Source organism: Aethalodelphis obliquidens, unplaced genomic scaffold (assembly GCF_003676395.1).
Source record: "Aethalodelphis obliquidens isolate GAN/ISIS:26980383/991018 unplaced genomic scaffold, ASM367639v1 scaffold52, whole genome shotgun sequence".
Taxonomy (NCBI): Eukaryota; Metazoa; Chordata; class Mammalia; order Artiodactyla; family Delphinidae; genus Aethalodelphis; species Aethalodelphis obliquidens.
Genome location: NW_020837996.1, coordinates 3,529,990 through 3,556,218, shown reverse-complemented (window position 1 = coordinate 3,556,218; position 26,229 = coordinate 3,529,990). Strand labels below are relative to the sequence as shown.

At 37.3% G+C, this 26,229-nt stretch overlaps 1 protein-coding gene and 1 pseudogene across 7 annotated transcripts in view; one reads left to right on the top strand and one right to left on the bottom strand.

The window, feature by feature from the left end:
- Window positions 1-26,229, bottom strand: part of FBXW11 (F-box and WD repeat domain containing 11) — a 132,609-nt gene that overhangs the window by 56,431 nt on the left and 49,949 nt on the right. The gene's annotated exons all lie outside the window — the stretch shown is intronic.
- On the top strand, window positions 15,475-16,657 carry LOC113608228 (heterogeneous nuclear ribonucleoproteins A2/B1-like; annotated as a pseudogene).

Genomic DNA, 26,229 nt, shown 5'->3' with positions numbered 1-26,229 from the left:
AATCAAAACTCCAGCAGGCTTTACCACCACCCCACCCACCCCACCCCAGCCCCCAGCAAAATGAGCTGATTTTAAAATTCATATGGAAATATACAGAGTGAAGGCAATCTGGAAGAACTAAGTAAGAGAATTTACACTACGAAATATCAAGATCTAAAATATAGCTATTGTAACAAAGAGAGTGTTAATATAGGAATAAAAGTAGACAAATTGATCAACAGAACAGCATCCGAACTCAGATTCACACATGTGAGTTCACTTGACTGAACACTAAGGCAACACTTCGGTGCAGTGGAGAAAAAATGCTCTTTTCAATAAAAGACCGTATCAATCGGACATCCTTATATTTTGAGCCCCACTCTCTCACCAAGGGGGAAAAAAAATCTATTCTAGATAGACTGTAGATCTAAATGTAAAAGGTAAGCTTTTAGAAGAAACCACAGAACGTCTTCATGACCTTGGAATAGCTAAAGCTTTCTTAAACAGGACAAAGCAACTGCTAACCAGAAAGAAAAATCTGATAAATTGGATTATAATGAGGAATTTCTCTTCACTGAAAGCACCATTAAGAGACTGAAAAGATTAAAATGTTCTAAAATTTATTTATGGTGATGGTACAACACTGAACTGCATACTTGAAATGGATGAATTTTATGATATGCAAAATTTATCTCAATTTTTTTAAGGAATTAAATTTAAAAGAAAAAAGGCAACCCACAAAGTGAGAGATTGATTATATATACAGAACTTTAAAAAACAAACAAACAAACCCTCACTTCAAATCAATAAGGAAAGCAAACACACACACACCCTCCCTGAAAAAAGGTGAAACACTTATACGAGCACTTCACAAAAGAAAATATCCAAATTAAGTTAAAAAATGAAAATTCAACCAAAGTGCTGTCATCTGGAGACAACCATTTGCTTTGGAACACAGGTTGAAAACTATAGATATATAAAAGAAAACTGTCTGAAGCATGCTCTCCAGTAGAACTGCTTTTCACATATGTCATAGATATCTTTCCATGTCACTGTAGACCTTTATTTTCATTTTTAATGCCAACAGTTTACATCATCACATAATTTATTTACTCAATCAGGTTAAGTAATGAACATTTAAACTTTTTACTGTCACATGCAACACTGCAATTAACCTTCATGCCTACTTTGAGTAATTGCCTCTTTCGATCAAATTCCTAGGATTGCTGAATCCATGAGAATGTGTATTTAATAAATGGATGTCTGAACAGAATTTAATTTCCTTTGTTTAATCATTTCTTTTCATCAGAATAGACTTCATATGACAAGTTATTAAATCTAATGGTCAATTCTCATTGCTCATATTTCTGTACCTATCAACAAGATTGAGCATTCCCCCCTTCGTGATATACTTCAATCACATGGCTTCTGGGGCTCTGCATTCACCTAGTTCATTCACCTACCACAAGAAACGTTAAAGATTTTCAGACAGAAGAAAAATGAAACCAGAAGAAAACTTGATTCTAATGAAGGGATGCAGAGATAAATGAAGAGAAAAATGGTAAAAATGACAGTTTTTATAAAATAATTTTTTTCCTTTTTTAATTTCTTTAAAATCTGATTGACTACCTAAGAAGTTCAAAATGCTGCTGAATGATATTAAACAAACCACAAATAAATGGAAAGGCATCTTTTAGCCATGAATTTCAAGACTTAATATTGTTAAGATGACAATACTACCCAAAGCAATCTACAGATTCAATGCAATCCCTATCAAAATTCCAACAGTGTTTTGCAGATATAGGAAAGCCCATCCTAAAATTCATACAGAATCTCAAGGGACCCCAAATAGCCAAAGTAGTCTTGAAAAACAACATTGGCAGCCTCACACTTTCTGATTTCAAAACTTACTACAAAGCTGTAGTACTCGAAACAGCAATGGTACTGGCATAAAGACAGACATACAGACCAATTACAGTAGAGAGCCCAGAAATAAATCCTCACATACAAGGTCAAATGATTTTTTTTTTTTTTTTTTTTTTTTTGCGGTACGCTGGCCTCTCACTGTGGTGGCCTCTACCGTTGCGGACCACAGGCTCCGGATGCGCAGGCTCAGTGGTCATGGCTCACGGGCCCAGCCGCTCTGCGGCATGTGGGATCCTCCCGGACCGGGGCACGAACCCGTGTCCCCCGCATCGGCAGGCGGACTCTCAACCATTGCGCCACCAGGAAGCCCAGTCAAATGATTTTTGACAAAGGTACCAAGATCATTCTATGGGGAAAGAACAGTCTTCTCAACAAACACTATTGGAAAAACTCATATACACATGCCAAGGAATAAAGTTGGGCCCTTACCTGGTAACATATATAAAAATTAACTCAATATGGGTCAAAGATCCAAATGTAAGAGCCAAAACTACAAAGCTCTTAGAAGAAAAGATAAAGGAAAGGCTTCATGACATTGGATTTGGCAATGATTTCTTGCACATGACTCCAAAAGCACAGGCAACAAACGTAAAAATACATAAGTCAGACTATATCAAAATTTAAAACTGCTGTGCATCAAAGAGTACAATCAACAGAGTGAAAAGGCAACCTACGAAATGGGAAAAAATATTTGCAAGTCATATATCTGATAAGGGATTAAGATCCAGAATATATAAAGAACTCCTACAACTAGACAGCAAAAACAAACAAACAAACTGATTCAAAATGGGCAAAAGACTTGAATAGACACTTCTCCAAGAAGATATACTAATGGCCAAAAAGCTTATGAAAAGATACTCAACATCACTACTGATTAAGGAAATGCCAATCAAAACCACTATGAGATATCACCTCACACCTATCAGAATGACTACTATCAAAAAATCAGAAAATAACAAGTGCTGACAAGGATGTGGAGAAACTGGAACCCTTGTACATTGCTGATAGGAATGTAAAATGGTATAGCTGCTATGGATAACTGAATGGTGGTTCCTCAAAAAATTAAAAATAGAATTACCACATGATCCAGCAAGACCACTTCTGGGTCTATATCCAAAAGAATTAAAAGAAGGGTCTCAAAGAAATATTTATACACTTATATTCATATAGCAGCATTATTCACAATAGTCAAAAGGTGGAAACAAACCAAATGTCCATTGAAGAATGAAATGCTAAACAAAATATGGTATAAATATGCAATAGAATATTATTCAGCCTTAAGAAGAAAGGAAATTCTTATACATGCTATAACATGGATGAATCTTAAGGACATTATGCTAAGTGAAATAAGTCAGTTATAAAAAGACAAATACTGTACGATTCCACTTATGTGCAGTATTTAGAGCAGTCAGTCATAGAAACAGAAAGTAGAATGGCTGTTCCTGCTTTGCCAGGGGAAATGAGAAGTGGTTATTTAATGAATAGGAAAAAGTTCTCAAGATTGGTTGCAATGCATAACATTGTATAACGTTACTGAACTATATATACTTAAAGTTAAAAATGGTAAAATGTATACTGTGTGTATTTTACCACAATTTTTAAAAAACCTTTTTAATTGTTGACTGAAAATGACTTTACCAATATTTTCTTTCAGTTTTACTGAGATATAACTGACATATAGCAATGGGTAAGTTTAAGTGTACAGCATAATGAGTTGACTTATATACATCATGAAATGATTACCACAATAAGTTTAGTGAAAATCCATCATCTCATACAAAATAAAGGAAAAAGAAAAAATATTTTTTCCTTGTGACGAGAACTCTTAGGATTTACTCTCTTAACAACTTTCATATATAACATACAGCAGTGTTAATTATATTAATCATGTTATAATTACATTCCTAGTACTTATTTATCTTATAACTGGCAGTTTGTACCTTTTGACCACATTCTCCCTCTCCATACCCCTGCCTCTGGTAACCACAAATCTGATCATGTTTTCTGTAAGTTTGTTTGTTTTTAAGTATAACTGACCTACAACACTAAAAATAAATAAATAAACAGCTTCTGAAGTTATGCATTTACACACATACATATGACTCAGTAGTTAAAGCAAAAATAATAACAACATATCATGGAGTTTATAGCCTTTGTAGAAATAAAATGTAAGACAACAATAGCACCAAGGAGGGGAGGAAGGAAGGGGAAGTATTGAATGTATAGATGTAAGTTCTTTCTTCCACATGTGTGAAGCAGTATCTTATCATTTCAAGACAGGCTGTGACAAGTTAAAGGCACGAATTGTAAACCATACAACAACCATTAGAAAAAAAATTAAGCAAAAGAGGTTTAACTAATAAGCCAATGGTAAAGATGAAAATGGAATCACTCAAAAACTAAATCCAAAAGAAGGCAGAAAAAAAGTGTAAAAAGGGAATAAAGAGCAGGTGGGACAAATAGAAAACAAATAACAGGGGTAGATTTAACACCAAACATCTTAATAGCTAGTTAAATGTAAGTGGTCAAAAAAACCCCAATTAAAAGACAGAGATTGTGGAATTGGAGATAACTATATGCTATCTACAAGAAACCCATTTTAAACACAAAGGAACACTGGCTAAACCTAAAAGGACAGAAAAAGATAAATAACATCCAATGACTGACTAATCAAAGGACATCTAAAGTGGCTATGTTATTATTGGACAAAATAGATTTTAGAACAAGGAATGTAACCAGGGATGAAGTGACATATTTTCATAATGTTAAAGGGATCAATTTATTAAAACAATATAATGATCCTAAATGTATATGCCCTTGGCTAACAGTTTTAAAATACATGTGGGGGAGAAAACAATAACATACTCAAAGGAGAAAAAAACAAATCCAAATTTTTATTTGGACACTTCAACACTCCTCTCTTAGTTATGCATACAAGTAGACAGAAAAGAGTAAAGATATGGAGGACGTGAATAACACCATCAGCTAACTTAACCTGACATTTATACAGCACTCTACCCAACAAGGGAACACATTCTTTCCAAGTACAGACCAAACGTTCAACAAGATAAATGCTATTCTAGGCCATAAAACAGGTTTCAATAAATTTAAAAGGACTGAAATCATGCAAAAATATGTACTGAGATGACAAAGAATTAATCCAAAATTAATCTAATAGAAAATCCCTAAATGTTTGGAAATTAAACAATGCATTACTAAACAACACATGGGTCAAAAAAGAAATCACAAGGAAAATTAGAAAATACTGTGAACTAAATGAAAACGAAAACTCAACATATTAAACATTGTGGGATATAACTAAAGTGGTGCTTAGAGAGACTGACAGCATTAAATGCATGTATTAGAAAAGAAAAAAATGGTCTTCAAAGCAATAATCTAAGCTTCCACCATAAAAAAAATAGAAAATTAGTGAATTAAACCCAAAATAAGCAGCAGGAAGGAAATAATAAAGATGAGATCCAAAATTTGTACACTAGAAAATAGAAAAACAATAAGGAAAAAAATCAGTGAAACCAAAAGTCATGTCTTTGAAACAATCAACAAAATTGACAAACTTCTAGCTAGACTGATAAGGAGAAAATTGTATAAGAATCATTTCTGGGCTTCCCTGGTGGCGCAGTGGTTGAGAGTCTGCCTGCCAATGCAGGGGACACGGGTTGGGGACACGGGTTCGTGCCCCGGTCCGGGAAGATCCCACATGCCGCGGAGCGGCTGGGCCTGTGAGCCATGGCCGCTGAGCCTGCACGTCCAGAGCCTGTGCTCCGCAACGGGAGAGGCCACAACAGTGAGAGGCCCGTGTACCGCAACACCCCCCCCCAAAAAAGAATCATTTCCAATCTCAGAAATAAAAGTGGGAACATGAATACAGATCCTATAAACATTAAAGTAAAACAAGGGAATATTACAAATATGTACTAATACATTCCACAACTCAGATGAAACGGACAAAGTCCTTATAAGATACACAAATACTCACACAAGAAGAAATGGAAAACCTCAATAGCCCTATAGCTATCAAAGAAACTGGTTTCAGTCGTGAATTTTACTTAGTATTTAAGGAAGAAATAGTATCAATTCTATATAAACTCTTCCAAAAAGCAGATGAAAAGGGAACATCCCCAACTATATATATATTTTGTTTGTTTTTTGCGGTATGCGGGCCTCTCACAGTTGTGGCCTCTCCCGTTGCTGAGCACAGGTTCCGGACGTGCAGGCTCAGCGGCCATGGCTCACGGGCCTACCTGCTCCGCGGCATGTGGAATCTTCCCGGACCGGGGCATGAACCCGTGACCCCTGCATCGGCAGGCGGACTCTCAACCACTGCACCACCAGGGAAGCCCCCCAACTGTATTTTGAGGTCAGATTACCTTGATAACAAACATCTACCAATGACCAGTCCCTTCCATCAGGAAACTTGCACAAGCCTCTTAGATAGCCTCATCCACCAGAGGGCAGACAGCAGAAGCAAGAAGAACTACAATCTTCCAGCCTGTGGAGCAAAAACCACATTCACAAAAAGACAGACCAGATGCAAAGGCAGAGGGATATGTACCAGATGAAGGAACAAGATAAAACCCTAGAAGAACTAAATGAAGTTTAGTTTAGGAGATAGGCAACCTTCCAGAAAAAGAATTCAGAATAATGATAGTGAAGATGATCCAGGACCTCGGAAAAAGAATGGAGGCAAAGATCAAGAAGATGCAAGAAATGTTTAACAAAGATCTAGAAGAATTAAAGAACACACAAACAAAGATGAACAATACAATAACTGAAATGAGAAACACACTAGAAGGAATCAATAGCAGAATAACTGAGGCAGAAGAACGGATAAGTGACCTGGAAGACAGAATGGTGGAATTCACTGCTGCAGAACAGAATAAAGAAAAAAGAATGAAAAGAAATGAAGACAGCCTAAGAGACCTCTGGGACAACATTAAACTCAACAACATTTGCATTATAGGGGTCCCAGAAGGAGAAGAGAGAGAGAAAGGACCTGAGAAAACATTTGAAGAGATTATAGTTGAAAACTTCCCTAATATGGGAAAGGAAATAGCCACCCAAGTCCAGGAAGTGCAGAGTCCCATACAGAATAAACCCAAGGAGAAACACGCTGAGACACACAGTAATCAAACTGGCAAAAATTAAAGACAAAGAAAAATTATTGAAAGCAGCAAGGGATAAACGACAAAAAACGTAGAAGGGAACTCCCATAAGGTTAACAGCTTATTTCTCAGCAGAAACTCTACAAGTCAGAAGGGAGTGGCATGATATATTTAAAGTGATGAAAGGGAAGAACCTACAACCAAGATTACTCTACCTGGCAAGGGTCTCATTCAGATTCGATGGAGAAATCAAAAGCTTTACAGACAAGCAAAAGCTGAGAGAATTCTGCACCACCCAACCAGCTCTACAACAAATGCTAAAGGAACTTCTCTAAGTGGTAAACACAAGAGAAGAAAAGGACCTACAAAAACAAATCCAAAACAATTTAAGAAAATGGTCATAGGAACATACATATCGATAATTACCTTAAAAGTGAATGGATTAAATGCTTCGACCAAAAGACACGGGCTTGCTGAATGAATACAAAAACAAGACCCATATATATGCTGTCTACAAGAGACCCACTTCAGACCTAGGGACACATACAGACTGAAAGTGAAGGGATGGAAAAAGATATTCCATGCAAATGGAAATCAAAAAAAGAGCTGGAGGAGCAATACTCATATCAGATAAAATAGACTTTAAAATGAAGAATGTTACAAGAGATAAAGAAGGACACTACATAATGATCAAGGGATCAATCCAAGAAGATGTAACAATTATAAATATATATGCACCCAACATAGGAGCACCTCAATACATAAGGCAACTGCTAACAGCTATCAAGGAGGAAATCGACAGTAACACAATAATAGTGGGGGATTTTAACACCTCACTTACACCAATGGACAGATCATCCAAAATGAAAATAAATAAGGAAACACAAGCTTTAAATGACACAATAGACCAGATAGATTTAATTGATATTTATAGGACATTCCATCCAAAAACAACAGATTACACTTTCTTCTCCAGTGCGCACGGAACATTCTCCAGGATAGATCACATCTTGGGTCACAAATCAAGCCTCAGTAAATTTAAGAAAACTGAAATCATATCAAACATCTTTTCTGACCATAACGCTATGAAATTAGAAATGAATTACAGGGGGGCTTCCCTGATGGCGCAGTGGTTGAGAATCTGCCTGCTAATGCAGGGGACACGGGTTCGAGTCCTGGTCTGGGAGGATCCCACATGGCGCGGAGCAACTGGGCCCATGAGCCACAATTACTGAGCCTGCACGTCTGGAGCCTGTGCTCTGCAACAAGAGAGGCTGCCACAGTGAGAGGCCCACACACCGCGATGAAGAGTGGCCCCTGCTTGCCACAACTAGAGAAAGCCCTTGCACAGAAATGAAGATGCAACACAGCAAAAAATAAATTAATTAATAAACTCCTACCCCCAACATCTTCCAAAAAAAAAAAAAAAAAGAAATGAATCACAGGGAAAAAAACGTAAAAAACAGAAACACACGGAGGCTAAACAATACGTGACTAAATAACCAAGAGATCACTGAAGATACCAAAGAAGAAATCAAAAAATACCTAGAGACAAATGACAATGAAAACACAATGATCCAAAAGCTATGGGATGCGGCAAAAGCAGTTCTAAGACGTAAGTTTATAGCTATACAAGCCTACCCCAAGAAACAAGAAAAATCTCAAATAAACAATCTAACCTTACACCTAAAGGAACTAGAGAAAGAAGAACAAACAAAACCCAAAGTTAGCAGAAATCATAAAGAGCAGAGCAGAAATAAATGAAATAGAAACAAAGAAAATAATGGCAAAGATCAATAAAACTAAAAGCTGGTTCTTTGAGAAGATAAACAAAATTGATAAACCATTAGCCAGACTCATCAAGAAAAAGAGAGAGAGGACTCAAATCAATAAAATTAGAAATGGAAAAGGGGAAGTAACAACTGACACTGCAGAAGTACAAAGCATCCTAAGAGACTACTACAAGCAACTCTATGCCAATAAAACAGACAACCTGGAAGAAATGGACAAATTCTTAGAAATGCACAACCTGCCAAGACTGAACCAGGAAGAAATAGAAAATATGAACAGACCAATCATAAGTAATGAAATTGAAACTGTGATTAAAAATCTTCCAGCAAACAAAAGTCCAGGACCAGATGGCTTCCCAGGTGAATTCTATCAAACATTTAGAGAAGAGCTAACACCCATCCTTCTCAAACTCTTCCAAAAAAATGCAGAGGAAGGAACACTCCCAAACTCATTCTATGAGGCCACCATCACCCTGCTAGCAACACCAGACAAAGATACTACAAAAAAATTAATATACAGACCAATACCACTGATGAATATTGATGCAAAAATCCTCAACAAAATACTAGCAAGCAGAATCTAACAACACATTAAAGGGATCATACAACATGATCAAGTGAGATTTATCCCAGGGACGCAAGGATTCTTCAATATACAGAAATCAATCAATGTGATACACTATATTAACAAATTGAAGAAGAAAAACCATATGATCATCTCAATAGATGGAGAAAAAGCTTTTGACAAAAGTCAACACCCATTTATGATAAAAACTCTCCAGAAAGTGGGCATAGAGGGAACCTACCTCAACATAATAAAGGCCATATACAACAAACCCACAGCAAACATCATTCTCAATGGTGAAAAACTGAAAGCATTTCCTCTAAGATCAGGAACAAGACAAGGATGTCCACTCTTGACACAATGATTCAACATAGTTTTGGAAGTCCTAGCCATGGCAATCAGAGAAGAAAAAGAAATAAAAGGACTACAAATTGTAAAAGAAGTAGTAAAACTGTCACTGTTTGTGGATGACATGATACTATACACAGAGAATCCTGAAGCTGCCACCAGAAAACTACTAGAGCTCATCAATGAATCTGGCAAAGTTGCAGGATACAAAATTAATGCACAGAAGTCTCTTGCATTCCTATACACTAATGATGAAAAATCTGTAGGAGAAATTAAGGAAACACTCCCATTTACCACTGCAACAAAAAGAATAAAATACCTAGGAATAAACCTACCTAGGGAAACAAAAGACCTGTATGCAGAAAACTATAAGACACTGATGAAAGAAATTAAAGATGATATAAACAGATGGAGAGATATACCAAGTTCTTGGATTGGAAGAATCAATATTGTGAAAATGACTGTACTACCCAAAGCAATCTACAGATTCAATGCAATCCCTATCAAATTACCAATGGCATTTTTTTACAGAAGTAGAACAAAAAATCTTAAAATTTGTATGGAGATACAAAAGACCCCAAATAGCCAAAGTGGTCTTGAGGAAAAAAAACCGAGCTGGAGGAATCAGACTCCCTGACTTCAGACTATACTACGAAGCTACAGTAATCAAGACAATATGGTACTGTCACAAAAACAGAAATATAGATCAATGGAACAGGATAGAAAGCCCAGAGATAAACCCACGCACCTATGGTCAACTAATCTATGACAAAGGAGGCAAGGATATACAATGGAGAAAAGACAGTCTCTTCAATAAGTGGTGCTGGGAAACGGGACAGCTACATGTTAAAGAATGGAATTAGAACACTCCCTAACACCATACACAAAAATAAACTCAAAATGGATTAGAGACCTAAATGTAAGACAAGATACTATAAAACTCTTAGAGGAAAACACAGGAAGAACACTCTTTGACATAAATCACAGCCAGCTCTTTTTTTGGTCCACTTCCTAGAGTAATGGAAATAAAAACAAAAATAAACAAATGGGACCTAATGAAATTTCAAAGTTTTTGCACAGCTAAGGAAACCATAAACAAGACAAAAAGACAATCCTCAGAATGGGAAAAAATATTTGCAAATGAATCAATGGACAAAGGATTAATCTCCAAAATATATAAACAGCTCATGCAGCTCAATATTAAAAAAACAAACAACCCAATCCAAAAATGGGCAGAAGACTTAAATAGACATTTCTCCAAAGAAGACATACAGATGGCCAAGAAGCACATGAAAAGCTGCTCAACACCACTAATTATTAGAGAAATGCAAATCAAAACTACAATGAGGTATCATGTTACACTAGTTAGAATGGGCATCATCAGAAAATCTACAAACAACAAATGCTGGAGAGGGTGTGGAGAAAAGGGAACCCTCTTGCATTGTTGGTGGGAATGTAAGTTGATACAGCCGCTATGGAGAACAGTATGGAGGTTCCTTAAAAAAACTAAACATAGGGCTTCCCTGGTGGCGCAGTGGTTGAGAGTTCACCTGCCGATGCAGGGGACACGAGTTCGTGCCCTGGTCTGGGAAGATCCCACATCCCGCGGAGCGGCTAGGCCCATGAGCCATGGCCGCTGAGCTTGCGCGTCCGAAGCCTGTGCTCCGCAAAGGGAGACGCCACAACCGTGAGAGGCCTGCATACCGCCACAACAACAAAAAACTAAACACAGAATTACCATATGACTCAGCAATCACACTACTGGGCATATACCCAGGGAAAACCATAATTCAAAAAGACACATGCACCCCAGTGTTCACTGCAGCACTATTTACAATAGCCACATCATGGAAGTAACCTAAATGCCCATCGACAGACGAATGGATAAAGAAGGTGTGGTACATATATACAATGGAATATTACTTAGCCATAAAAAGGAACAAATGGGGTCATTTGTAAGAGGTGGATGGATCTAGAGACTGTCATACAGAGTGAAGTAAGTCAGAAAGAGAAAAACAAATATCATATATTAACGTATATATGTGGAATCTAGAAAAATGGTACAGATGAACCGTTTTGCAGCAGAAATTGAGACACAGATGTAGAGAACAAACGTATGGGCACCAAGGGGGGTAAAGCGGTGGGGGGCAGTTGGGGTATGATGAATTGGGAGATTGGGATTGACATGTATACACTGATGTGTATAAAATGGATGGCTAATAAGAACCTGTATAAGAAAATAAATAAAATTCGAAAAAAAAACTATCAATATCACAAGAAAAAGAAAACAAAAGACCAGTACATGATTGTTGTAGATATTATACTACATTCATCTGAACTGGAAACTTAAAATTGGTGAATTTTATTATATGTAAACTACACATGAAAAAAGTTAGCTTTTAAAAAAAATTAATTGCTACACAAAAACAAAAACTTTCCCACAAAGCAAACTCAAGCCCTAAATGTCTTTACTGATAAATACTATCAAACATTTAAGGAAGAAATAACAGTAATCTTTCCCAAACTCTTTTTAGATATAGAGAGGTTAATTCATTTTATTAGGCTAATCATAATGCTAAAACCTGAGAAAAGACATTATCAAAAAAGGAAGTATTGACCAATTACCTTCAGGTAAAAAGATTAAAATACCCTCAACCGAATATTAACAGATCAAATATAAAATTATATAAAAATGATAATACCTCATGATCAGCTGGGGCTTTCCCAGAATTAAAGATTAGCTGAACATTCAAAAAAATCAGTGTGATACACCATATTAAGAGAATAAGAAAAGTTATATGATGATTTCAATAGATGCATTTAGGGCATATAACAAAATTCAAAACGCACTCATGATTAAAAACTTTCACGTAACTTCCTCAATGTGATAAAGGACATATATTTTTAAAACCTATAGCTAATATCATACTTAATGGTCAAAAATGAAACACTTTCCACTGTACTCAAAACAAAAGTAGAATATCCATTGTCACACTTCTATTCAATACAAATTTCACTAGTTATAGCCAGTGCAAAAAGTCAAGAAAAGAAATAAAAAGCATAAATATCAGAAAGCATCCAGATGGCATGAGTACCTAGACAGAAAATCTGAAGAGTGTACAAAACAAAACAAGTAGAATATGCAATGTTGGCAAAGTCACAGGATAAAAAAAATAAAAAGAACGAACGAAGCTACACAAAACTCAAGCCCTCAGCATAAGCAGAAGGAATAGAAAATAAGCAGAAAAAGAAATACTTAGATCCTAGGATGCCCATATGTTCCTACCATAAGCCTTCATGAAGAGCAAGAGTAGTCCAGGATAACTGTGCAAAAGAAAAAAAAGAGGGAAACAAGCAGCAGACTGAAGACTGACATAAAATCCCATTAAGTGTGAAAATACTGAGAAAGAGTTTTGATAGGTCAGAGTTGATTACAAATTTGGGACTCAAAAGAGGATTCGAGATGCAAAGAAATAGTCTTCCAGGCACCACTCTTTAAGGAAAAAAAGTGTAAAAGGAAAGGCAAACAGAGGGAGCACTTCAACTTGATAAAGAACATCTACAAAAAACCCATAGCTGACATCATACCTAATGGTAAAAAACTTGAAGTTTTCATGCTAAGGAACAATGCAAGGATGTCCCCTCTCATCACTGTTTTTCAACATTGTAGTGGGAGTCCTAGCTAATGCAATATGACACAACAAGGAAATAAAAAGAATACATATCGGGAAGGAAGAAAACTATCTTTGTTCACAGATGCCATCATCATCTATGTAGAAAAAACAACAACAAAAATGACCCCCAAACTCCTGGAACTAGTAATCAATTGTAGCAAGGTTGCAGAATGCAAGGTTAATATAAAGTCAATCACATTTCGTATATACCAGCAATGAACAAGTGGAATTTAAAATTAAGAATACATTACCATTTACATTAGGACCCCATCAAAATGAAGTATTTAGGTATAAAGTTAACAAAATATGCATAAGATCTATACGAGGAAAACTATAAAACTCTGACGAAAGATATTAAAGAACGAAATAAAGGAGATATTCCAAGTTCATAGATGGTAAGACTCATTATTGTCAAGATGTCAGTTCTTCCCACCTTGATCTAAATATTCAATGCAATCCCAATCAAAATTCCAGCAAGTTATTTTATGACTCTCAAACAAGCTAATTCTCAAGTTTACATGAAGAGGTAAAAGATCTAGAATAGAGAACACAATGTTAAAGGAACAGAAGAAAGTCAAAGAACTGACACTTCCTAACTTCAGGAATTACCATAAAGTAACACTAATCAAGATAGTGTGTGGTATTGCTGAAAGAACAGACAAACAGATCAAGAAAACAGGAGAGCCCAGAAACAGACCCATATAATCAGCTGATCTTTGACAGAGAAGCAAAGGTGATATAATGGAGCAAAGATAATCTTTTCAACAAACGGTACTGGAATAACATAGGAGAAAATCTAGGTGACCTTGGGTATAGCGATGACTTTTTAGATACAACACCAAAGGCACAGCCCATGAAAGAAATAATTGACAAGCTGGACTTCATTAAAATTAAAAACTTCTGCTCTGTGAAAGACAATATCAAAAGAGAATTTAAAAAAAAAAAGAGAGAGAGAGAGAGAAGCCACAGATCTGAAGAAAATATTTTCAAAAGACAAATCTGATAAAGGATGTTAGCCAAAATAATACCAAAAAAACCCCTTAAAACTTAATAATAAGATGAACAACGCAAATTTTTAAATGGGCAAGACATGAACGGACACCTCACCAAAGAATATATACAAATGGCAGTAAGCATATGAAAAGATGTTCACTTCATATGTCATCATATATCAAATTAAAACGATAGATACCACTACACACCTATCAGAATGGCCAAAATACAAAACATGGACAACACCAAATGCTGGTGAGGATATGGAGCAACAGGAATTCTCATTCACTACTTATGGGAATGCAAAATGGTACAGCTACTTTGGAAATTCAGCAGTTTCTTACAAAACTAAACATACTCTTATCCGATCCAGCAATCACGCTTTTCGGTATTTACCCAAATAAATTGAAAATTTATGTCCACACAAAAACCTGCTCAGTGATGTTTACAGTGGCTTTATTGATAATAGCCAAAATTTGGAAGCAACCAGGATGTCCTTCCGTAGGTGAATGGATAAACTGTGATATAGCCAGACAATAAAATATTATTTGGCACTAAACAGAAAGGAGCTTTCAAGCCATAAAAAGACATGAAGGAAACTCAGATAAGTATTACTAAGTGAAAAAAGCCAATGTGAAATGGCTACATACTATACGATTCCCGTTATACGACATTCTGGAAAAGGTAAAACTATGGAGACAGTAAAAATAATAGTGGTTGCCAGGGGTTAAGAGGAGAGAGGGAAGAATAGGCAGGGCACAGAGGATTTTTAGGGCAGTGCAACTATTCTGTATGACACTATAATGGTAGATTCATGTTATTATACATGTGTCAAAACCGATGATGATGTAGGTCCATGGACTGTAACAAATATACCACTCGGGTGCAGGATGTCAATAGTGGGGGAGGTTGCGCCTGTGTAAGGACAAGAGATATATGGGTACGCAACAGCCTGAGGTAGGGAAGATGCGTTAGTCGGGGGAAGGTTCTAGAAAAGTGGCGGCAGTGGCTCAAGCGGCAGTGGCAGCAGCACCGCGTCGCGAGTGGAGGTGCTCCTAGCGATGCTGTTTCCCGAGCTGCGGCAGTTCTCACTAGAGCGCCAGAATGCGTCCGGTTCGTGTTCGTCCGCGGAGATCTCTCTCATCTCGCTCGGCTGCGGCCAATCGCGCTGAAGCAACTGAGTCCGCGATGGAGAGAGAAAAGGAACAATTCCGTAAACTCTTTATTGTGGCTTGAGCTTTGAAACTACAGAAGAAAGTATGAGGAACTACTATGAGCAATGGGGAGAACTTACAGACTGTGTGGTAATGAGGGATCCTGCAAGCAAAAGATCAAGAGGATTTGGTTTTGTAACTTTTTCATCCATGGCTGAGGTTGATGCCGCCATGGCTGCAAGACCTCATTCAATTGATGGGACAGTAGTTGAGCCAAAACGTGCTGTTGCAAGAGAGGACTCTGGAAAGCCAGGGGCTCATGTCACTGTGAAGAAGCTATCTGTAGATGGAATTAAAGAAGATACTGAGGAACATCATCTTAGAGATTACTTTGAGGAATATGGAAAAATTGAGACCATTGAGATAATTACGGATAGGCAGTCTGGAAAGAAAAGAGGCTTTGGGTTTGTTACTTTTGATGACTGTGATCCTGTGGATAAGACTGTGTCGCAGAAATACCATACTATCAATGGTCATAATGCAGAAGTAAGAAAGGCTTTCTTTGTCTAGACAAGAAATGCAAGAAGTCCAAAGTTCTAGAAGTGGAAGAGGAGGCCACTTTGGTTCTGGAGATTCTCGTGGTGATGGTGGCAGAAATTTTGGACCAGGACCAGGAAGTAACTTCAGAGGAGGATCTGATGGATATGGAAGTGGTCGTGGATTTGGGGATGGCTATAATGGGTATGGAGGAGGGCCCGGAGGTGGGAATTTTGAAGGTAGCCCTGGTTATGGAGGAGGAAGAGGAGGATATGGTGGTGGAGGACCTGGATATGGCAACCAGGGTGGGGGCTACGGAGGTGGTTATGACAACTATGGAGGAGGAAATTATGGAAGTGGAAATTATAACCAGCAACCTTCTAACTACGAAGAGTTGAGACTTTGGTGGTAGCAGGAACATGGGGGACCATATGGTGGAGGAAGTGGGGGTTATGGAGGGAGAAGCCAATATTGAGCTTCTTCCTATTTACCATGGGCTTCACTGTATAAATAGGAGAGGATGAGAGCCCAGAGGTAGCAGAACAGCTTCAGGTTACCGAACTAACAATGTTAAGGAAACTCTTTTCTCAGCCATGCATAAATACGCAGTGATATGGCAGAAGACACCAGAGCAGATGCAGAGAACCATTTTGTGAATGGATTGGATTATTTAATAACATTACCTCACTGTACAGGAAGGATTGTAAAAAAAAAAAAAAAAAAACACCTTTGAGACAGTTTCTTAGCTTTTTAATTGTTGTTTCTTTCTAGTGGTCTTTTTAAGAGTATAGAAGCATTCCTTCTTTGATAACGTTAAATTTGTAAGTTTCAGGTAACATGTGAAACCTTTTTTAAGATTTTTCTCAACGTTTTGAAAAGCTACTAGCCAGGATCATGGTGTAATAAGACATAACGTTTATCCTTTAAAAAAAATTTAAGTCCGTGTGTAGAGTTAAGAAGCTGTTGTACCTTTACGATTTCATAAAATAATTCTAAAGGAAAAAAAAAGAGAGAGAGATGGGAACTGGGAACCGTCTATATTTTCCACTCAGTTCCAGGATAAAACGGCTGTAAAAAATTAAGTTTATTAATTTTAGAAAAAAAAAAAAGGAAAGGAAAAGCCAGTTGTCTTTTGGAAACCATACAATTAAGGGAAGAAGAAATGGCCGGGGAGATATTTTAAGATCCTGCAAGATTAAAGAATTTTTTGAAACATTCAAAGGATGCAAACAAAGCCCTTCCTCCTCGATCTCCTGCTCCCCACCCCAAAACAAGACACCCAGTAAAGAAACTATGTTTTGGGGACTTCCCTGGCAGTCCAGTCGTTAAGACTCCGTGCTTCCATTGAAGGGGACACGGGTTCGATCCCTGGTCTGGGAAATAAGATCCCACATGCTGTGTGGCGCAGCCAAAAAAAAAAAAACAAAGAAAGAAACTATGTTTTGTTACACTGACAGAAGATGTTCTTAAACTAGGACTCATAAAATTAACCTCAAACTGCCAGTCCTGCCCCCCAATATGAAGTGACATAAGCAAATCTTCATCTACACACACACACAAATTCAGCTAATGAAATCCCCACACATAAAAGAAGAAAGGACAGGGAGGGGCAGAAGAAAATGAAAACCTCAAATCAGTCTCTCCTAACTGAGGTTCTACAAGATAATTAAGCCCTACTGAGAGTGATTTTGGTAATTGTTCACTTGATTTTCCTAGGGATAGTACATAGATACTATCATTCTAGTTATACATAAGAAAAGTAAACTTATTATATACTACGTATGCCTTAGTGCATTATGGCATATTGCGCTTATGGAATGTGCCTGAAAAGAGTACTCCAAACTGAACTCAATATGCTGAAACAAATATATGATGTTATTTTTTAAATGCCTTGAATCAGAATGTCAAAACTCAAGAAGGAAAACATACCAAAAGCAGAAAGAAATGAAACAAGATTTAACTCAGTAAAGAAATAAAAACAAGATTATAATAGAAATGAAAGTAAATTACAATGCCCCCAAAATGATAAGCTCAAATGAAAAATGTAATAATAGGCATTAAAGAAAAGCAGGAAAATAATCTAAGAGAACGAAAGTGAGATAAAGAAAGAAACAAAACAGGACAGAGAAGTAGCTGAAATCGAAGAAAAAGAGGAAGCCTTTCAGGGACAGACCCCTCCCCAATATCCTCTGCTTTAGCCTCTGTCTGAAGTACCTAGATACTAGCTAGTATCATTTCCTGAGCTGTCTTACAGATGTTAAAATGCCCACCAAATGCAAAGCGTTAACTAGTTGCTGACCAAGAGCACACAGCCTCCACAGGCCTACTAGAGGCTAAGAACTGATAATGTTCACCCCTGTGACACGGCCCTGTTACCTCACCATCAACCAAAGAACTATGCATGAGCTGACCACATACCCGGGGACTCCTCTCCCTCATCTTGCCTTTAAAAGGGTTTTCCTGAAACCCACTGGGGAGTTCAGGTGTTTTGAGTACTAGCTGTCCTGGACTCCTTGCTTCGTGCCCTGCAATAAACGCTGCACTTTCTTTCACCATAACCTGGTGTCAACAGACTGGCTTTACTGCGTGCAGGTGGGTGGACCCAAGTTTGGTTCGGTAACACTATAATTCAAGAAAACTTTCCAGAAATAAAAGGAAATCTGAACTGCATGTTAACAGGGTCTTCAGATACTAGGGAAAATTGGCCCACAGCACTGAACTCCTAGAGATACCCTAGTAAAATTATTAGACTTTAAGATAAAGAAAAGATTTCTCAGTCTCCAGTCCAAAATTTTTTTTAAATTAAAAGAAAACTTACAAGAGAAAGAGTATGAATTAGACTGGCATCAAATATCTTAAAAACAATGTACCAAGCAACGTATCAGTGGGACAGCATTTTCCAAAAACGGTAGAAAAGGAAGTGTACGGTAAAGATTTTCTAACCAAAGACAATAGGAAAATAGTTTCAAACAGGTAACAGGTCAGGGAATTCTGTATCCTTGAGCAACCAAGAGATGACTCAGAACACTTTAGCAAAAAGATTAATGGTAAACATTTTAAAATAATTACAGTAAAAAAAATATATAAAATAAAATAATTACAGTATGGATATAAGAATAAAACAAAGATGAAGATGATGAGGGTTGAAGAATATATGATACATTCTGAAAAGTAGAAATAATGCAGCTTAAAAGGAGAAGGGACCAGAAGAGGAAAGAACAAGTCCTGACTGTTGTATAGTGAACAGGTGGCAGTTAAAGAATTTCATTAAAAGGATAAACTTGTTAATAAAATATTAAATAAAATCCCAAGAATTACAAGCATTTTAAAAGTTGTAAGTAAAGGGTAATCAATAGAACAAAAATATACACCTTTCTAAGTTTAAACAAAAATTTCAAAAATAAAAGAGCAAAGAAAACAACACATCATGAAAAGAAACTAAAAGATATGCAAAGAGACATGGATTAAAAATACACTAACACACACTACTCCCAATACAAAGCAGATCAAGAGGACCAAAATATAAAGTTCAGAAGAATAAACATAATCAAGAAGGTACAGCAAATATTAAAGACATCAAACTTTACACCCTGTAAATAGAGACTAATCTGTTTTTCAGGCACACATGAAAAATTTATGAAGACTCATCATATATTTGATCACAAAGAAATAAGTTCTACAATAGAAAAAAAATCAGATAATAATAGCCTCTGATCAAAAGATATAAAACTAGAAATAACTCCCCCCAGAAGAACTGTTTTTTTTTCAAAATCAATGCTATGAAGCAATTTATGAAGCTTCTGGCCTACACATGCTTTGAAGATTTGGTAGAATTCCCCTGTGAAACCATGTTGGTCTGATGCATTTTTGTGGCTTGGTTCTTTGATAAGTTTCTCTATTCTCTTCTTCAAAATTAGTTCTTGGATAAGACAACTCAACATTATAAAGACAACAGTTCAGCCTACTTTATAATTTTAAAACACCCCAGTATAGGGCTTCCCTGGTGGCGCAGTGGTTGAGAGTCCGCCTGCCGATGCAGGGGATGTGGGTTTGTGCCCCGGTCCGGGAAGATCCCACATGCCGCGGAGCGGCTGGGTCCGTGAGCCGTGGCCGCTGAGCCTGCGCGTCCGGAGCCTGTGCTCCGCAACGGGAGAGGCCACAGCAGTGAGAGGCCCACGTACCACCAAAAAAAAACCAAAAAACAAGAAACAAACCACCCCAGTATCACATAAAAAGCTTCTTGTGGAACCAGACAAGTTGGTACTCAAATTCATGTGGAAAAACTTATAAGAATACTCAGAAAACAACATGCAAAAAGAAGAGCTACAAGGTGCGATTAGCCCCACCAGACATTTAAACATACTGTAAGTCTCTCTAGTTAAAAACAAGGTTCTTTTATGGCATACGCATAGATAATTACTCTGACGTAGGGGTCAGCAAGCTTCTGTAAAGGATGAGAGGTGAATATTTCAAGCTTTGCAAGCCTCACAGTTTCTGTCACAACTACTTGACTCTTCTGTTGTAGCACAAATGCAGCCATAGACGATAAGTAAATAAATGAGTGGGGCTGTGATCCAATATAACGTTACTTACAAAAATAGGGCTGGGTTTGGCCAGAGGGCCATAGTTTGCCACATCCTGGCCTAATGGAATAGAATGTTCAGAAATAGACCCAGGTACATATGGAAATTTAGTACGTGATAAAAGTGGCTTCTCAAATCACTAGGGAACTTCAATGTTGTGTTGGTTTCTGCTGTACAGCAAAGTGATTCAGTTATACATATGTAATACATTCTTTTTTATATTCTTTCCCATTATGGTTTAATCATAGGATATTGAATATAGTTCCCTGTGCTATACAGTAGGACCTTGTTGTTTATGCATTCTATATTAGTTTGCATTTGCTAAACTGCAGAACTTTTTAATAAGTGCTGGGACAACTGGTCAGCCATTTGGAAAAAGATAAAATTAGAACACTGGAAAAAATATTTAAAACGTATGTCACAGGTAAAAGGACTTATATACCTAAATTTTTCTTTTAAATTGAGGGGGATAAAAATTACCAAAATCCCAATAGGAAAATGAGGAAAGGACATGGACAGACTTTTTAAAAGATATAAAAACAACCCTTAAATAAGAAAAGATGTTTAGACTTACTCATAATTAAAGAGAGGCAAATTAAAGCTATACATTTCTCACCTAACACTGGCAAATATTCACAAGTATGACGAGACATTCTGTCAGTAAATGAGTAAGGAAACAGGCACTCTCATATACTTCTGGTGGGAAGGCAAATGTGTACAACCCTTCTGGAGGAGAATTTGGCAATATCTAACAAAACTACATAAGTAGCTTGACGTTTTGATCGGGCATTACCTTTGATCCTGTATCAACCTTTTTTTTTTTAATTTCTTCGTTTTTGGTTTTTTTTGGGGGGGTTTTTTGAATTTTATTTTATTTATTTTTTTTATACAGCAGGTTCTTATTAGTTATCTTTTATATATATATTAGTATATATATGTCAATCCCAATTTCCCAATTCATCCCTTGATCCAATAATAAATTTCTAGGAACCTTCCCTGAAGATACACTATAATTAAATACTATGAAAACACATATGCACACTATAATTAAATACTATGAAAACACATATGCACAAGGTAAACATATGCACTGGAGTCCTGTTTGTAATTTAAAAAAAAACAAAAACAAAACAACCTGCATGCTCATACTTAAGATTCTAAGCCGAATATACTATGGTGTATCAACACACAGTATGCAGCCTTATGCAAGAATAAGAAAGGCCTCTATGGGCTAATACAGAGTAATTTTCAGGGTACATTTTCAGGTGAAAAAAGCAAAGTGCAAAACAGTATCTACCTATATACTACCCTTTGTATAAGAAGTAAGCAGAAATAAGAAAATATACATGTGTGTACCTGTTCCTTAGTGCATAAAGAAACCCAGGAAGGATAAACCAGAAACTAAAAAAATGGGTTACCCAATGGAAACAGGATGGAAAGAACAGATGAATGGGAACAGGACAGAAAGGATGACCTTTCTGTATTGTTTTTACTCTTAGAACCGCAATACATGCTTTATATACTCAAAAAAATAAAATCAACAACGACTGGGAGAGGGAGATGGAATATCAACAGAAACAAACGAACCTACATACATTTCAATTGAATAACATAATCATACTTAATGGTGAGGAAAAAATTAATCCAAGTGACTCTGGAACTCAGCAGTTAGAATATATAGCCAAAAACAAAAGTTAATTGTAAAGAAATATTCAGTATGGTTAGTAAATTTATTTTTCAGTGATATAGGTAAGCAATTCTAAAACTATTGAATATGCATTCTAGAACTGAGCAAGTGAATAAATATACTGTGGAAAACAGGAGTCATTGTTTCTCACTGTTAGAGAAGGGAGTTACAAATATGAAAAGGGCTACCTTAGAAAACTAGAACGAAATCTGTGAGACTGGACTAGAACTATCACTGTGAACTCGCGGTTTTTTGGTGTTTTTTTGCGGTACGCGGGCCTCTTACTGTTGGGGCCTCTCCCGTTGCGGAGCACAGGCTCCTGACGCGCAGGCTCAGGGGCCATGGCTCACGGGCCCAGCCGCTCCGCGGCATGTGGGATCTTCCCGGAGCGCGGCACGAACCCGTGTCCCCTGCATTGGCAGGCGAACTCTCAACCACTGCGCCACCAGGAAAGCCCGCGGTTTTTTTTTTTTTTTTAGATGTTGGGGGTAGGAGTTTATTAATTAATTTATTTTTGCTGTGATGGGTCTTCATTTCTGTGCGAGGGCTATCTCCAGCTGTGGCAAGCGGGGGCCACTCTTCATCATGGTGCGGGGGCCTCTCACTATCGCGGCCTCTCTTGTTGAGTAGCACAGGCTCCAGACGCGCAGGCTCAGTAGTTGTGGCTCACGGGCCTACTTGCTCTGCGGCATGTGGGATCCTCCCAGACCAGGGCTCGAACCCGTGTCCCCTGCATTAGCAGGCAGATTCTCAACCACTGCGCCACCAGGGAAGCCCCCGCAGTTTTTTAATACATAGAAAAGGAGGGAGTTTTTTCCACAGAGACAAAATTATACATATATTACCTAACACTGTTGGCTGAGAGAGCCTATAGAAGCAGTGACATCCCAATAGCACTAAGCACACTTAGCAACCAGATCTAAATACCATTCTTCACAAAAAGAAACCAAGGCTCCTTACAGAATTGACTAATTCCAGGGCTGACTATGGGCAAATACAAGATGAGCCTGGAAATTTTTTTTTTTGCCCCAGAAAGCAAGAAGTGCTTAAAGAATTATGAGGACAGATCAAAAGGATACAGGACCCAGCTTGAAACGGCATGCAATGGCCAAGCTTTGAACAATCTGACCATCAAAATATATAATCATAATAATAGATTATAACCCACTGAAAAAAATAAGAAACCACAAGTCTATAAGTGAATAAATTGAAATTCTAATGAAAAGAGGACATTTATACAGTTTCAAAGTACCTCTCCACAAAATACTTAATTACAGAGAGAAAAAGGGTAACTTTATAGTGAAGAAAGCTCCTAGATACCACCTGCCTCAAATAATCAAGATGACCACCATTAGTAACAAGAGAAATCAAAATCATGTACTACATAATAAGATGCAAAGATAAAGAACACAGCGTCACTTCTGTAATATTCCTTTCAAAGATGTATAAACTAAATTTAATCATAAGGAAACAGACAAACCTACACTGACAGACATACTACAAAATAACTGATCTGTAATCTTCAAAAGTGCCAAGGTTGGGCTTCCCTGGTGGCGCAGTGGTTGAGAGTCCGCCTGCCGATGCAGGGGACACAGGTTCGTGCCCCGGTCCGGGAAGATCCCACATGCCGCGGAGCGGCTGGGCCTGTGAGCCATGGCCGCTGAGCCTGCGCATCCGCAAAGGGAGAGGCCGCAACAGTGAGAGGCCCGCGTACCGCAAAAAAAAAAAAAAAAAAAGTGCCAAGGTCACAGAAGTCCAGGAATGCCGGAGAAACTGTTCCAGATTGAAAGAAACTAAAGAAGTATGACAACTAAAGGTGTCTTATCATTCTGAACTGGATAGCTTTGCTACAAAGGACATTATTGGACCTTTGGTGAAACTCAAGAGACTGAGGACTGGATGGCAGTAATGTACCCAATGTTAATTTACTGATTTGATTCTCATATTATGATTATGTAGAACATCCTCCTTTGTAAGAAATATACACTAAAACACTAGAACATGAGGGAGCATTCAGCCAGCTTTACTTTCACATAGTTTGAGAAACAAAAAGTTCTTAGTACTGTACTTAAAATTGAGCTCAGGACTGGCTCAAAATCAATAAAAATAAATCTTCTAATGGCTGGTTTGCAATAACTAATACCCAACACTTCAAACTGTGGGATCATAACCCTAGGAAAAAATTGTGCTGAAATGATTTGTGCTTTTTTCACCACCACTGTCAGATGATTTTAGTAAACATCTCAAACCAGTACTGACTGAGGACACTACAGGCTCAGTGTCTTCCCCAAGCCATTCACTACTAGTTGACAGTTAGGGATTCTTCCATCCTTCTCTTTCCTGCGAACTCTACCAGATCCCTCTGGGCAATGTTTCTTCTGGCAAAGTTTTTACTTTGAAATTAATTAGGTGTTGGTTTCTTCTGGTTACCATTACTCTAATCCTTAATTTTTCATTTCCTGTTGTCTTACAGATGAAGGATTTAACATTTGCCTTTTACTCCGAATTTAAAAAGATGGAAGCATGCTATAATATAAGAGCTTTTACAAGGACTTCAGTAAGCGACTCCTGGTTTTCTAAAGGGAGAATGGGGTAGAAAGAACCTTCCTTTACTGGGGTAAACAGTTTTCATATGCCATCTATCTACAAAGATTGGCAGCTGGCTCATAGCACAGTGCATGGCACACAGCAGGCAGTCAGTAAAAATGTACAAAATGTATTATGGGTGATTCTATACTTTCTGTATTTTCTGAATAACCTCATCTAAACTGAATAATCTCAATTTTGAATTCTAGTCAGAGCACCCAGGCAATTCAATAAGAAGGCACATGTTGGAAAATGTCTTTCAAGTCCTTTATTCTTGGCCACGCATATCCAGTATTATTAGATCTTATTTTAGTAGGCCATGCCTTAGCTGACTCAACATATACTCAAATTGCGCAGAGAGGAGAGCTGCCATTTGTGAAGAGGCTGTGAATTTAGAGTATTCTACTGAATCACATAAATCAGCCTTGTTAAATTTTTTTAGAATAATAATGTTCAATCCCAGTGAGGGTACAATGATATGCAAACCCTCTGGAAAACAATTTGACAGGATATATACAGTACATCTCCTAGGAATATATCCTAGGTAATTGAAAATGACAGCAAAGAATTATGCCAAAAGATGGAGATTCGTTTTTAATAATTAAAAGTGAAGAGTTTAAGCACCCAGAAAAAATGTTAAATTATGGGCTGTTCATGAAATATGGTAATTTCAAATTATGAGAAATTTTTAATGACAGGAAAACATTAACACAATAATTCTGAATAAGTGTACAAAACATGTAAAGCATATAAAGATATATAGAATCATATATATATATAATTCTCAACTATGTAAAGCATATGCAAAGATTAAAAACTCAAAGACAATATGCCAAAATACTAAGAATGGCGCTTCCCTAAACTGAGGATTATTTCTCATTTTTCTTTCCACTTTTATCCCAACATTCTACAATATGCATGTACTGCTTTTATAATCAGAAAAGATTTTTTAAGCAAAACAACAATACAATAAGCTATCCTTCAAAGAAAAATCAATTTTTTACTCAAGGAACTCCCTTCAACTCACTTGAATACCTGGATTCAAAGAACTCAGAGAACTACGTCGAAAGTAGTTCTGGCTATGACAGCAAATACCACTACCCCGTATAATCCCAACAAAGCTTAGAGACAGCCATTCCTTCACACTCCAGTTTATTCTGTCTGTCCAGGAACTATTTTAGAAACAGGTGAATTTGTCATTCAGTGAACAGTGAGACATGACCGACCCTTTTCTCATGGAACTTGGGATTCTGATGGGAGAAAAAGACAACAGACAGGAGGAAA